The sequence below is a fragment of the Aquarana catesbeiana genome, linkage group LG02 (assembly GCF_042186555.1).
Source record: "Aquarana catesbeiana isolate 2022-GZ linkage group LG02, ASM4218655v1, whole genome shotgun sequence".
In the NCBI taxonomy this organism is placed as follows: Eukaryota; Metazoa; Chordata; class Amphibia; order Anura; family Ranidae; genus Aquarana; species Aquarana catesbeiana.
This window is the reverse complement of record NC_133325.1, coordinates 297,860,713-297,873,978: the sequence shown is the minus strand read 5'-3', so window position 1 is coordinate 297,873,978 and position 13,266 is coordinate 297,860,713.

Below are 13,266 nucleotides of genomic sequence, written 5' to 3'. Positions count from 1 at the left end.
CTGTCCCCTACTAAAAGCAGGAAAAGCTGACATATTCACTTTTGGTGCCCTGCAGTGCATCCTGGGAGGTATAGTCTCTGCAGAGAGCAGGAACTGGAGGGCCAAGTCTAGTATGTGGTGTGGAGAACTACAACTCCTGCCATGCAATGTGGTTCCGGCTTTGGGTGAAGGCTAGGATGGCGGTAGAGCCTGCTATTGCCTGCAGCTGATGAGATGTTCTCCGTGTGAGGGGGGTGTTACAGCTGGTTGTAACCTCCATGGCTTTACCCAAGTGTGTGCCGGCCCACTCACCCCACCAGCCTGGGGACACCAGGGCCATCTTTATTATTGATTGGACCCTGGGCAAACATTTTCCTGCCCCCACGCCAGCAATTTTGCTCTCCATCCCAACATCCCAAAAAACACACACAGAATTATCTAAAAAAAAACATGTTAATAATGTAAACATGGGAGCGTGGCCTGACCTGACACGAAGATGGCTGCTTAGTTCTTCAGCTCCTGCCACCACACGACCTGACCTTATCTTAAAGGAGGCTCATCTGAACGAAACCTACTTCAAAATATGGGGACTGCGTCCAGGAACACCTCAACCTCCCGTTCCCGATCACCGAGGGAACACCCGGAGAGCACGGAACACAATATACCTGAAATGTTCCGGGCGGGCAGAGGTAACATGGCGTCCTCCTGCCACAGGAGCTCACAGGCCGCATCGTCCTCTCAGCAGGGAGCGCCGTCTATGGCTCCTCCGGTTCAGCTTCCCGGGAGAACTTATTCCGGAGGAACAACCCCACCACCAACTAAACATAAATGACCTCAGGATGATAGCTACTGATATAAAGGACACACTGTCGGCTGCTATATCGGAGCTTCGCCTGGAATTCCGCACCCTGTCTGACAGAGTTACAGCGACGGAGCAAATGGTGGATCAACAAAATCTTCAATTGCGCAAAACCACCCGTCATGTCGATGCACATACCCTACAGATGAGGGATATGCAGAGACACCTCGAGGACCTTGACAATCAGGGATAAAGGCGCAACTTGAGGGTCCGGGGGCTCCCGGAGTCGATTGAAGGAGATCAAATAACTGCATCTGTGACAAGCCTATTCAATGGCATTCTACACAGACCCCGTCAGACACCTGTGGACTTTGAAAGGATTCATCATGCACTGCTTCCCAAAGGAAGGGATACTGACCCACCCAGGGATATAATATGCTGCCTGCTTGACTACAAGGTCAAAGAAGATATTCTCAGACAGGCTAGAAGCATTCCACAGCTGATACATGAGGGTAAACCTATCCAGATATTCCAGGATCTGTCAGGCATCACTCTCCAACATCGAAGAGACCTGAAACCCCTACTATATACCCTTCGCGCCAAAGGCATCAACTATAAATGGATGTTCCCCTTCTGCCTGGCTGCCACTTTGCAAGGTCGCACTGCTTTCCTTAAAGTGCCTGAGGATCTTCCCTATTTCTGTGAGGCTCTAAATATCCCCACTGTGGAGGTACCTAACTGGTACGCTGACTTTCGTCGCTCAGTCGTACGGAGAGAACAGCAACATGAGCTGCCCATGGAAACCATGAATGCAGGACACAGGAGGAGAAGATCACCTTCCACCTCAGCGTATAATGGCACCCGCCATTCCCAGCACCGTGACTTCAGCACAGCCGACTCACCCACATCAAGGAGAGCCAGAAGAGACCGCTAAAGTCATAGGGTAGTATTTCATTTTACAGCAACCCTCTGTTTCAGTTATGCCATGTTAGGCTCTCTTTGTTCTCCGTTACAGTTAACTGAACTAATTATTTGCCGTAACTCCCAACTGCAAGTTACCCTAAACGTTGTCCTCATTAAGCGGGGTGTACAGAGAGTACACATGACATGTATGCGTAAAACAAGTTTATTGTTGGGACTTGACAGAATCTCTAGATAATGTGCCTATGTCGTTGACGCCCCACAGCATAAGCAGCAAACTACAACTACCATGATGCAGCGCACACCGGAAGCACGAGTTGGCTCTCTCACATGATGCGGAAATCTCACTGCTCTCCTTCAGATGAACGCTATCATACCCATCACCATAGTGACGCAGGTAAACACACAACGCGGCTTTTGCCACAGCTCATCCCGCTTACCTGACATCCGGAACCACAACCGAAGACATCACGCTTGCACAGGAGGACGACGGAACTTCCACAACGCTTCCCATGACCAGCGTCAACAACAGTCACCTGACACCACGCCACGTCATCCTGATTCTATGATCGCTTAGCTCTTCACGGACGAACGCGCCAGAGACAACTGCCTGCAGAAGCACTCGCCACACACATCCCCAGCAAAGGACTCCAGTGCAGCAGCAGCATAATATTGCCATGACACTGGCCTGATTTCAGATGGGACATTCCCCTCACCCCGTCCGTTTAACAGGACCCGCAATTACCCTGAAGCCTATCATCGGAGAGAGCAATGGGCCCCTAAAGGTATTTGGTAACCTATCACACATGCACCAGAACGGCCCCCAGGACACATTGGAGGTCTTAAGATATGTAACTACTATGTAAAAACATGGTGTCTTAGATTCTCCTATCCCATGAGGTATAGGGATGGAGGGAATATACAACACTGAATAGGGTGACACTCAAATGTGTCCGGTATCCTGCTCAACTCGGATCCCTACATACAGGCATACCCCTGCTCTACCTTACCGTGTGTGTATATGCTCTATATGGACGATATGCATATAGTTTAGGGTTACTACTCGTTATTCCTAGCCTGATAGGTAGTCTCAGATGCTCAAGCTGCAGAATTTCTCAACATCCTCAGTATTTGCAGATCTGCGTGATACTCGGCGGCTCATTCCCTAAAGTTTCCAGTACATTTTCCCACTGGTATGGGCGCGACTCCAGTAGCCCGATTTGATATCCCGCAGTGTCTGATACTGACGACCATATCTGTTCTGTTCATACTTATAAGAGCGGTTACAGATGTTTTAGATGTTATTAGATCGCTATATATCTATGTATTATATGCACACTCTCATTAACATCGGTTGTACACACATACCATACAAGCAATTTCCACACCCCTCCAACCATCCTCATCCTGCTCATTGGCCGTGAGGTGGCGGGACACTCATTTCTCCTATTCCTCTGCCAAGTCTCTCGTGTCGGGCTCATTCCAACCCCCACACAGCTTCGGCATAGTGTTCCGGCCTGTACATAACGGGCTGTGCACTGCGCCTGAGCTGTACATTACCAATTCCTTTGTTAAAAGTGAGGACACGGGATAGTTTTCTATCTCAGTGGACTCGTCGGTTACTCCACAGAGTTAGTGGGTACAAGATATCAACTAATCTCATTTAAGATTAGCAATAACACTAACCTGATCACACCCCCCTCCCCCTTACTCATCTTTTTATAATTTTTGTTTACTTATTTCAGTCCTTTATTTTTGACCCTGACGGAAGTAATGGTCTCCAACCGAACGCCAAACAGTGAGGCGGAATCACACCCATCCCCGAATCTCCAATCTATCAATATCCGTGGCCTAAATATGCCCGAAAAACGTTCGCTCTTACTCGCTTCGCTACATAAGTCCAAAACACATATAGCTCTAATACAGGAAACACATTTTAGAACAGATGCTATCCCCAAACTGCACAACAAACAATTCCCAACGATATACCATGCAACTAACAATGAAGCAAAATCAAAAGGAGTTTGCATTCTCATCGCAAAAGACTGCCCACTCATTGTTGCGGATACACACAATGACCCACAAGGACGATTCATCTTCATAAAAGGTACCTTGCACGGGAAAAGAATCACGATTGCCAATTTATACACCCCAAACACACACCAAGTTTCCTTTTTCCGTGACACGTTACAGTTACTCACGGTCTTTAGCTCGGGCACGTTAATAATCGGAGGCAATTTCAATGTACCCCTCAACCAGGCCCTCGACACCTCTAATGGCCATTCTTCTATCACTTACAGAGCCCTTCGTGCCATAAAAACACAACTTAGTGACCTACTAGTACATGATGCCTGGCGCACCATGAACTCTAATGAAAAGGATTACACATTCTTCTCTACGCCACACTCTAAATATTCACGAATTGACTATTTTTTTATATCTCAAGATGATCTGCCATTGCTAAAAAACACCACTATCGAGCCGATGGTTTTGTCAGATCATAACCCAATTACATTGACCCTTCACCTTCCCAATAAGTTGGTGCGTCCTCATATATGGAGATTAGACAACTCCTTACTCACCGATATTGACATCTCAAGCAAGATTTCCCAACACCTCACAAATTACTTCACAGACAATGAACTAGGAGATACCTCACCAGATGTGGTCTGGGCCGCACATAAATGCGTTATAAGGGGCATGTTCATCTCGATAGCAGCACACCGAAATAAACTCAGAAAAGCTAAACTAGAAGAACTGACTACTCGCATCTCTAAACTTGAACAAAAACATAAAAAATCTCTGGCATCTGAAGCACTCGCAGAACTAACACAAGCTAGAAATGAACTACTGAATGAATTAAACACCAGACTTAAGCGTAAATACACGTTGCAGCAAAAATGCTTCTACGAATATGGCAACAAATCGGGGAAGCTCCTAGCGAGAGCCCTACAAGCTAAACGTGCGGCCCACACCATACATACAATTAAAGACCCTACAGGCAAACCCTCTGTTACTTCTAGAGACATAGCGAAACAATTCGTGAACTACTTCACAGACCTCTACAACTTACAATCCCCTCAACAGATCAATACCCCAGAAGTTAGATGGGAAACAATCCAAACATTCCTTTCCCAATACGCTCCCACACCCCTCACGACTGAAGAAACCGACGCACTAGACTCCCCATTGACATCAGATGAAATCATACTAGCCCTAAAACAAATGAAACCAGGCAAAAGTCCAGGACCTGACGGGCTCACTGTCGCGTATTATAAATCCTTCACAGACATACTCATACCCCCCCTAGTCAAAGCGCTGAACAACCTATCGCCCCATAGTATAGCATCCAAGGAAGCATTAGAAGCACACATCACACTTATCCCCAAACCAGGCAAGGATGCTACTGTGGTCTCCAACTACCGTCCAATTTCCCTCCTTTATGTAGAAATTAAAGTATACGCCAAAGCTATTGCCAACCGTCTGTTACCGCTAATCCCCAAACTAATATCCACAGATCAAGTCGGTTTTGTCCCGGGAAGGGAGGCCCGAGACAACACCACTAAAGCCCTCGACATCCATCATTGGATGACCACCAATAACACCAGCGGCTTTTTCCTGTCCTTGGATGCAGAGAAGGCGTTCGACAGGGTTGCTTGGGACTATATGGAAGCTATGTTACACTCTATTGGCCTTCCACCCCAGCTAATCCATATGATTATGGCTTTATATTCCTCACCCACTGCCAAAATAAGAGTGAATGGGCACCTGTCGAACGCCTTCTCCATCACCAACAGAACACGACAGGGCTGTCCCCTGTCCCTCTTAATCTTCATTCTCACAATGGAACCACTACTCCGTAAACTTAAGGAAAACACAAATATCAAAGGTGTGGAAATAGATCATAAACAATTTAAAATTGCAGCCTATGCGGACGATATCCTATTATTTCTAACGGACCCAATCATTACTATACCTAACCTCCTCAAAGACTTTGCTATATTCAAATCTTTATCCAACCTGCAGATCAATCTATCTAAATCTAAAGCTCTTAACGTATCTTTACCCACCGAATTAGTCACCCAATGCAAACAAAATTTCCCTTTCAGCTGGGAAACACAGGCTCTCACTTATCTAGGCATTAAAATACCCACCAAACTGACAGAGATCTATAGGTTGAACTTCCTACCCATCCTAAGTACTATCCGATTAGATCTACAAAAATGGACCTCGGCCGTTTTCATGGTTTGGAAGGGCAGCTGTCCTAAAAATGAATGTGTTACCCAGACTGCTATATCTATTTCAAACTATACCCATACAAATTCCCACTGCATTCTTCTCCACCCTCAAAAGGCTTTGTAGAAATTTTATCTGGTCCTCCAAACAACCCAGATTAAATTGGAAAAGACTAACAAACCCCAAGTCACAGGGGGGACTAAATTTACCGGACATGCAAAAATACTATTGGGTCTGCCACCTGGTCAGAATTGTAGACTGGCATGCTAACAACACTATCAAAGATTGGGTCTATATCGAGAACGCTTTCACCCCGATACCGATACACCTATTACCATGGATCAACCAAAAAATAGTGCCAATGCAAGCCACACTCAATCCACTTATCAACTCCACGTTGACAAATTTCAAAGCAGCTTGCAAACCACTCAAACTGAAACCCTTTCCCGGTCCCATGACACCTCTGGAAAATAATCCAGAGTTTACCCCAGGAGTACACACCCTCCACCCTGTAACAGATCCCAACAGACCACGACTCAAGTTACACCAAATGTTCCACAAAGGAAATCTCTTGACGTTCCAAGCCCTTACTTCCGCATTTCCAGACTACCACATTCCCTTCCACAAATACTTGCAATTACGTCACTTCATCTATAGCCTCAAACCCACGTTGGACCTGCACAGAGAACTCACGCCTTTTGAACTCTTATGTAACAATTCTGTACCCCAAAGACACCTCATCTCATCGTTATACAAACTCCTATTTTCAACAGAGGAAATCAAAACTGACGACTTAATTAGAAGGTGGGAACAGGACTTGAACATAGACCTCTCCGCAGAGGAGTGGCAGCAAGCCCTCTATCATATGCATAAAGGTTCCTGCAATATATCTACTCAGGAAAATAGATATAAAATCTTTACAAAATGGTATAGGACCCCGGAAAGGATTCATAGGTATCAGCCCAATCTCCCCCCCATATGCTGGCATTGCAATGCATCAAGAGGCACTCTACTCCATATATGGTGGGACTGCCCTCTCATCCAAACTTTTTGGACTGAAATCCACCGATTAATTTCTCAAATAACGACATTTACCCCAGACTTCACTCCGGCCCAATATCTGCTCCACCATACCTCACTTCCACAACACACATATAGAAGATCCCTGGTTCTACACCTCATCAATGCGGCAAACTTATGTGTCCCAGTACACTGGAGAACAACACCCCCCCCACCATAATAGAGTGGATTCAGAGGGTTGACAGAGTGGCCGAAATGGAAAGCCTTATTCACCAAACATCAGATACTCCATCCAAATACATGAACATCTGGGCTTGCTGGGTTCATTTTAAATCGTCCCAAACACAGACCAATTCAGCCACTCCCTCCCCCACCGACTCAGGGGAGATTACATACACACAAACACCTACATAATTCCATAAATAAACACTTAACAGACCATTACTCTCCGTCTCCCCCCCCCCTCCTACCCCCTTCCCCCACATCATTACATCAACTGAAACCTGAAAACTGAAAACTTAACATCTTAAAAGACAATACAAAGGCTACTCAAGACGTAGGGGAGATACCCCAACATCAGAATACTCTTCATGGCCTGGAATGCTACACCACTGATTTGCATTCCCATAAACTCCCCCACCCGGGCACAGTTAGCTCCCATATAGGGGTGCTCGGTGCGGGAGTGGAGACGTTCCGGCCAAGAAAACTATAACCAGATGTGTTACCTTACGCCAAAGGGATAATTCAGGCATAGTGCAACCCTCCCTTAAGATTCTCAATCAACACCATTTCCTAATATTATTATTTTTCAATTTTATTTTTATTTCTACTCTTATTTACGTACTATAATAGGCTCGTAATATGCCAATTATTACTGCTATTGAGAATGTGTTATAATATGTATAAAATAGACCTTCATGATGTAACTGTTAACTTTCTCCACTTTCAACCTGTAACATATGCATATATTTGTTGCACTTGTTGTACTTTTGTGTAAACTACTTTAAAAAAAATAAAAAAAATAATGTAAACATAAAGATCTGGTTCACACTCACTTATTGCTTCAGGCTCACTGATTGGTTACTAGAGGTTACTGCACATCATTACCGCTCACTGATTGGTTGCTAGAGGTTACTGCACATAATTACTGCTTACCCATTGGTTGCTTTAGGTTACTGCACATCATTACTGCTCACTGATTGGTTGCTATAGGTTACTGCTTATCATTATCACTCTTGGATTGGTTGCTAGAGGTTATTGCACATTATTAATGCTCACTGATTGTTTGATAGGGGCTACAGCACATAATTACCGCTCACTGGGTGGCAGAGCAGTATTGTGGTGTGTGATGCAATTGTTGGGGTACTGTTGGTTGGATGACAGGATACAGTTTAGGGTGATGGTGGCAGCATTGAGATGAGAGGCTGAGATATCTCCCCTATAATGATAGGGGGTAGGGTGATAGGATGCCAGAGGTGGGGTACAGGAGGGATGTGGATGATAATGACAGGAGGCAGGGTTGTAAGATGTCAGAGGTGGGTTACAGGGTGATGATGACAGGGGGTGGGGTGGTAGGATGTCAGCAGAGGTGGAGGATGATGACAGTGGGGAACAAGGGGGATGAAGATGAGGATGATGATGGGGATAGGATGGTTGGATGCTAGAGGTGGGGTACAGGGGGGTGATGGGGATGTTGATGACAGGGGGCAGGGTGGTAGGATGTCAGAAGTAGGGTATGGGGATGATGATGATTATAGTAGGTGTGGTGGTAGGAAGCTGGAAAAGGGGTACAGGGGGATGAAGATGACAGGGGGTGAGGTGGAAGGAAGCTAGCAGAGGGGTACTGGGGGAGGTTGAAAATGACAGGGGGTGGGGTGATAGGATGTCAGAGATGGGGTACGGGGGGATAAAGATGAGAGGGGGTGGAGTGGTAGGAAGCTGGCAGAGGGGTACAGGGGGTGAAGATGACAGGGGGTAGAGTGGTAGGAAGCTGGCAGAGGGGTGCAGAGGAGATGAAGATGACAGGGGGTGGAAGGAACCTGGCAGAGGGGTGCAAGGGGGATGAAGATGACAGGGGGTGGGGTGGTAGGAAGCTGACAGAGGAGTGCAGGGGGATGAAGATAACAGGGGGTGGGGATGTAGGAAGCTGGCAGAGGGGATGAAGATGACAGGGGGTGGGGTGGTAGGAACCTGGCAGAGGGGTGCAGGGGGATGAAGATGACAAGGGCTGGGGTGGTAGGAAGTTGGCAGAGGAGTGCAGGGGGGTGAAGATGACAGGGAGTGGGGATGTAGGAAGCTGGCAGAGGGGATGAAGATGACAGGGGGTGGGGTGGTAGGAAGCTGGCAGAGGGGTGCAGAGGGGATGAAGATGACAGGGGTGGAGTGGTAGGGAGCTGGCAGAGGGGTACAGGGGGGGTGAAGATGACAGGGGGTGGAGTGGTAGGAAGCTGGCAGAGGGGTGCAGAGGGGATGAAGATGACAGGGGGTGGTAGGAACCTGGCAGAGGTGTGAAAGGGGAATGAAGATGAGAGGGGGTGGGGTGGTAGGAAGCTGGCAGAGGAGTGCAGGGGGGGTGAAGATGACAGGGGGTGGGGATGTAGGAAGCTGGCAGAGGAGATGAAGATGACAGGGGGTGGGGTGGTAGGAAGCTGGTAGAGGGGTGCAGAGGGGATGAAAATGGCAGGGGTGGGGTGGTAGGAAGCTGGCAGAGGAGCGCAGGGGGGATGAAGATGACGGGGGGTGGGGTGTTAGGAAGCTGGCAGAGGGTTGCAGAGGGGATAAAGATGACAGGGGGTGGGGTGGTAGGAAGCTGGCAGAGGGGTGAAGAGGGGATGAAGATGACAGGAGGTGGGGTAGAAGGAAGCTGGCAGAGGGGTGCAGGGGGGATGAAGATGACAGGGGGTGGGGTGGTAGGAAGATGGCAGAAGGAATGAAGATGACATGGGGGTAGGAAGCTGGCAGAGGGGATGAAGATGATAGGGGGTGGGATGTAGGAAACTGGCAGAGGGGTGCAGGTGGGATGATAAGAAGTATGATGATAGGATGCCAGGAACAGGATAATGATGATGACAGGGGTCAGTAGGTGGCATCATATGCTCGACGGCAAACCTATCATCAGTGCATTGCTCTGTGTCTGAGTGAGGTCACAGGTGGCTGGCAGCGGTGATTTTCGGGGCGCCGGTCATGGGATGCTGTTAGTGTCCGGCAGGAGTGTTGTGTAGTACCTTGAGACCAGATGATCGGCAGGCACCAGCTCCATTACGGATTTGATCAGGGAGCTGCTCAGCCACTGCGGGCATTATCGGAGCTCTGTCTACAAGTGCACATGGTAGGAGAAGGAGATCCTCAGAGCGCGGCAGAAGGGGAGGAGCCAGAGGAGGGGACTACATGCAGCCACTCGTGATCCTGGGCTCTCAAGCAATGCTCAAGTGGCCGGGGAAAACCTAGCTGTGCGTACCACAGGCTTTTGCCCCGCATTAAAGGCTCTGAGGGCGCTGACCAGGGGACATTCACTTCCACACGTGGTAGGCAAATTAGGCGGCTGCGAGGCCCCTGGGAGTGGGAGGCCTTAGGCGACTGCCTAATTTGCCTAATTAGAGAGCCGCCTCTGGTGAGGGGGGCAAGCTTGTCTAGGGAGGATGACAGTGAAGTGTTGTAGACAGAAGTGGCTAAGTTGGGGCAGGACAAAGGTGAGATTTTGTCATAGAGGTGGTCAGTAGCAGAGTAGAGAAGAGAAGGGTTTAGGAGGCAAGGGTTTCTATGGGTAACTGTTAGGCGGTTGGAGGGAGAGGAGGTGGTAGAGAGGGAGAAAGAGAAACTAATAAGGTGGTGGTCAGAGAGAGGGAAAGGATAGTTGGAGAGGTTGCATGGAGTGCATAGGTGGGAGAAAACAAGGTCAAGGGTGTTTCCGTCAGAATGTGTAGAAGCGTGTATCCATTGCTTCAGGTCAAAACAGGAGGTTAGACTGAGAAGTTTGGAAGTTGCAGAAGTGTCAGTATTAACAGGGATGTTGAAGTCACCGAGAATGATTGTGGGGATTTCAGAAGAGAGAAAGTAAGGGAGCCAGGCAGAGAATTCATCAAGAAAGGCTGATACTGGTCCAGGGGGCTGGTAGATCACAGCTATCCTTAGAGAAACTGGAGAGAAAAGAGGAATGCAGTGTGCTTCAAATGAGGAAAGTGACAGAGAGGGAGTTGGGTGAAGTACCTGAAATGTGGGGCTAGAAGGACTCCCACTCCCCCCTCCCTTCCATCCATTGGGTCTGGGGGAGTGAGTCCAAAGAGGAATAGCGAGTACTTTAAATGAGTTAGTGATAAAGAGGTCATGGAGAGAAGTGAGTTTGTTGCAGACAGAGCGGGCATTCCAAAGGGCACAAGAGAAGGGGAGTCTGGCTTTGGGAAGAAGAGGAATGAAAATTGTGTGGATTATGGCTGCTGCCAGAGGGTGCAGGGTAATGGGTGTGTTAGGCACAGTTAAGTGATGGAGGCTTAGAGTTTGGTGATATATCCCCAGAGGTTAGGAGAAGCAGAAGGGTGAGGGAGGTAATATGGGAGTGTGATTTATATGAAGGGACCTGCCCGAGGGTCCTGGAGGTTTTATTACTGTGTGGCTTTAGAATTAGCAAGAGTTGGTGAGTGCAGTAATAAGGAGAAGACAGAAGTGAGGGTGATTTATATAAATTATGGTGTGGAGAAGAGGGGTGAAGGAAAGAGAGTTTAAGGAGAGAGGACACAAAAGTGTCAGAAGGAGTGGTAGAGAGCATGTTGAGTGGAAGGAGAGCTGAAGGGGTAAACAAGTTCACCTGCGTGCTGTTCAAAGTATTTTCCTGTATACATTTGTTTTGTGCATTTGCTGAACTGCAGAGTTAGAAGTGCTCCCGCTTAAATAAATACCCCCACTTATAGAAAGAACCCCAGCAGAAAATGTGCACCCAGAAAAAGATATATATATATAAAGTTTAGTAGGTAATTAAGAATATTTTAATATTTTTACAACATGTTGAAATAGCATGCATAAAACGCCAAAAGTGTATCCTTAAAATAGTTTGAAATTAAAGTAGTAGGCTGGTTTCTGGTGTCTAGAAATGATCACTGCCAATAAATTAATATGCTAATTGTACATAGAAGGCTGTCTATTAGAGGTGTGTGACAAATTCCAGCTGTGTGTTTGTAGGGCAATACTGCTGTTGAACTCATTACAACTAACAGTTTGACAGGCTTAAAGTAGTCCTAAATGTAATGATTACAGCACGCTTAAAAGCTGCAGCTGAAACACGTTCAGGGAATGGTTCTCAGCTGCCTGGGTGTTAACTTGATGTTATATCAAGTTGCCTGGTAAAAAAGCATTACACCATATCATATTTTAAAATGGTTGAGTTTAACAAATACACATCATCACATACGTTTTCCAGATTGTTTGGAAACAGGTTCCTTCTGTGCTCAGATTCTGCACTAAGTACTGATACATGTGCATTTTTTGTGTGAATCGGTGTGACCTCTTGATGCTGAATAGGCCCTTGACTGAATTTTTCAGCTTTGTAATTAATGACCTCAAGTTGAGACCACCTGTTCATACAAGCTTTATGTTTTCGATTTTGATTCTCAAAGTTAGACAGACTGGAGTTAAGTTAGTTTTACATGACTATTTTAATGTAAATAACTAATTCAAAGTAAAGGATGCAGTTTGTTTTTTTCCTCCATCTTTGCATTTATATATTTTTTTAACATATTAAAAAAGTTATCTATTACTATTTAATGTTTCAAGCCCAGGTTTAGAAAATAAATCATCACAAGGAACGTGGCTTACTATCAATGTGATGTGTCTTTTATGCTGTTGGCTTCTGCTCATCCTCTAAACAGGCCCACACCGCTGCAATCTTTCAGAGGGGCCTGCTACAATAAAACATCCAGTTGTAAGTACTGTGAGTTTTAAGTACTCTTAAGTGCCGGTTCACACAGGGGCGACTTGTCAGGCGACCTAGCCGCCTGACAAGTCGCCTCCCGTTCTGTACAATGGAACCGTTCTAATAGGAGCGACGCAAGTCGCTCCGACTTAGAAAAAGGTTCCTGTACTACTTTGGGGGCGACTTGAGGTCTATGGTGGCCATAAAGTCCTTACACCTTTGCTTGTATGACTATTGGGCAAGCTGGTGGCCGTGGGAATGTCGGAGGTCATACAGCATTATAACATAATAGGGATATATATAGTTAAATAGCATATATCATAATAAAAACATGTAAAAACAACATAGAAACAATTCAAATATGGAAACATTTCTTAAGAGTAATTTTAGGAATGGTTTAAAGATTATT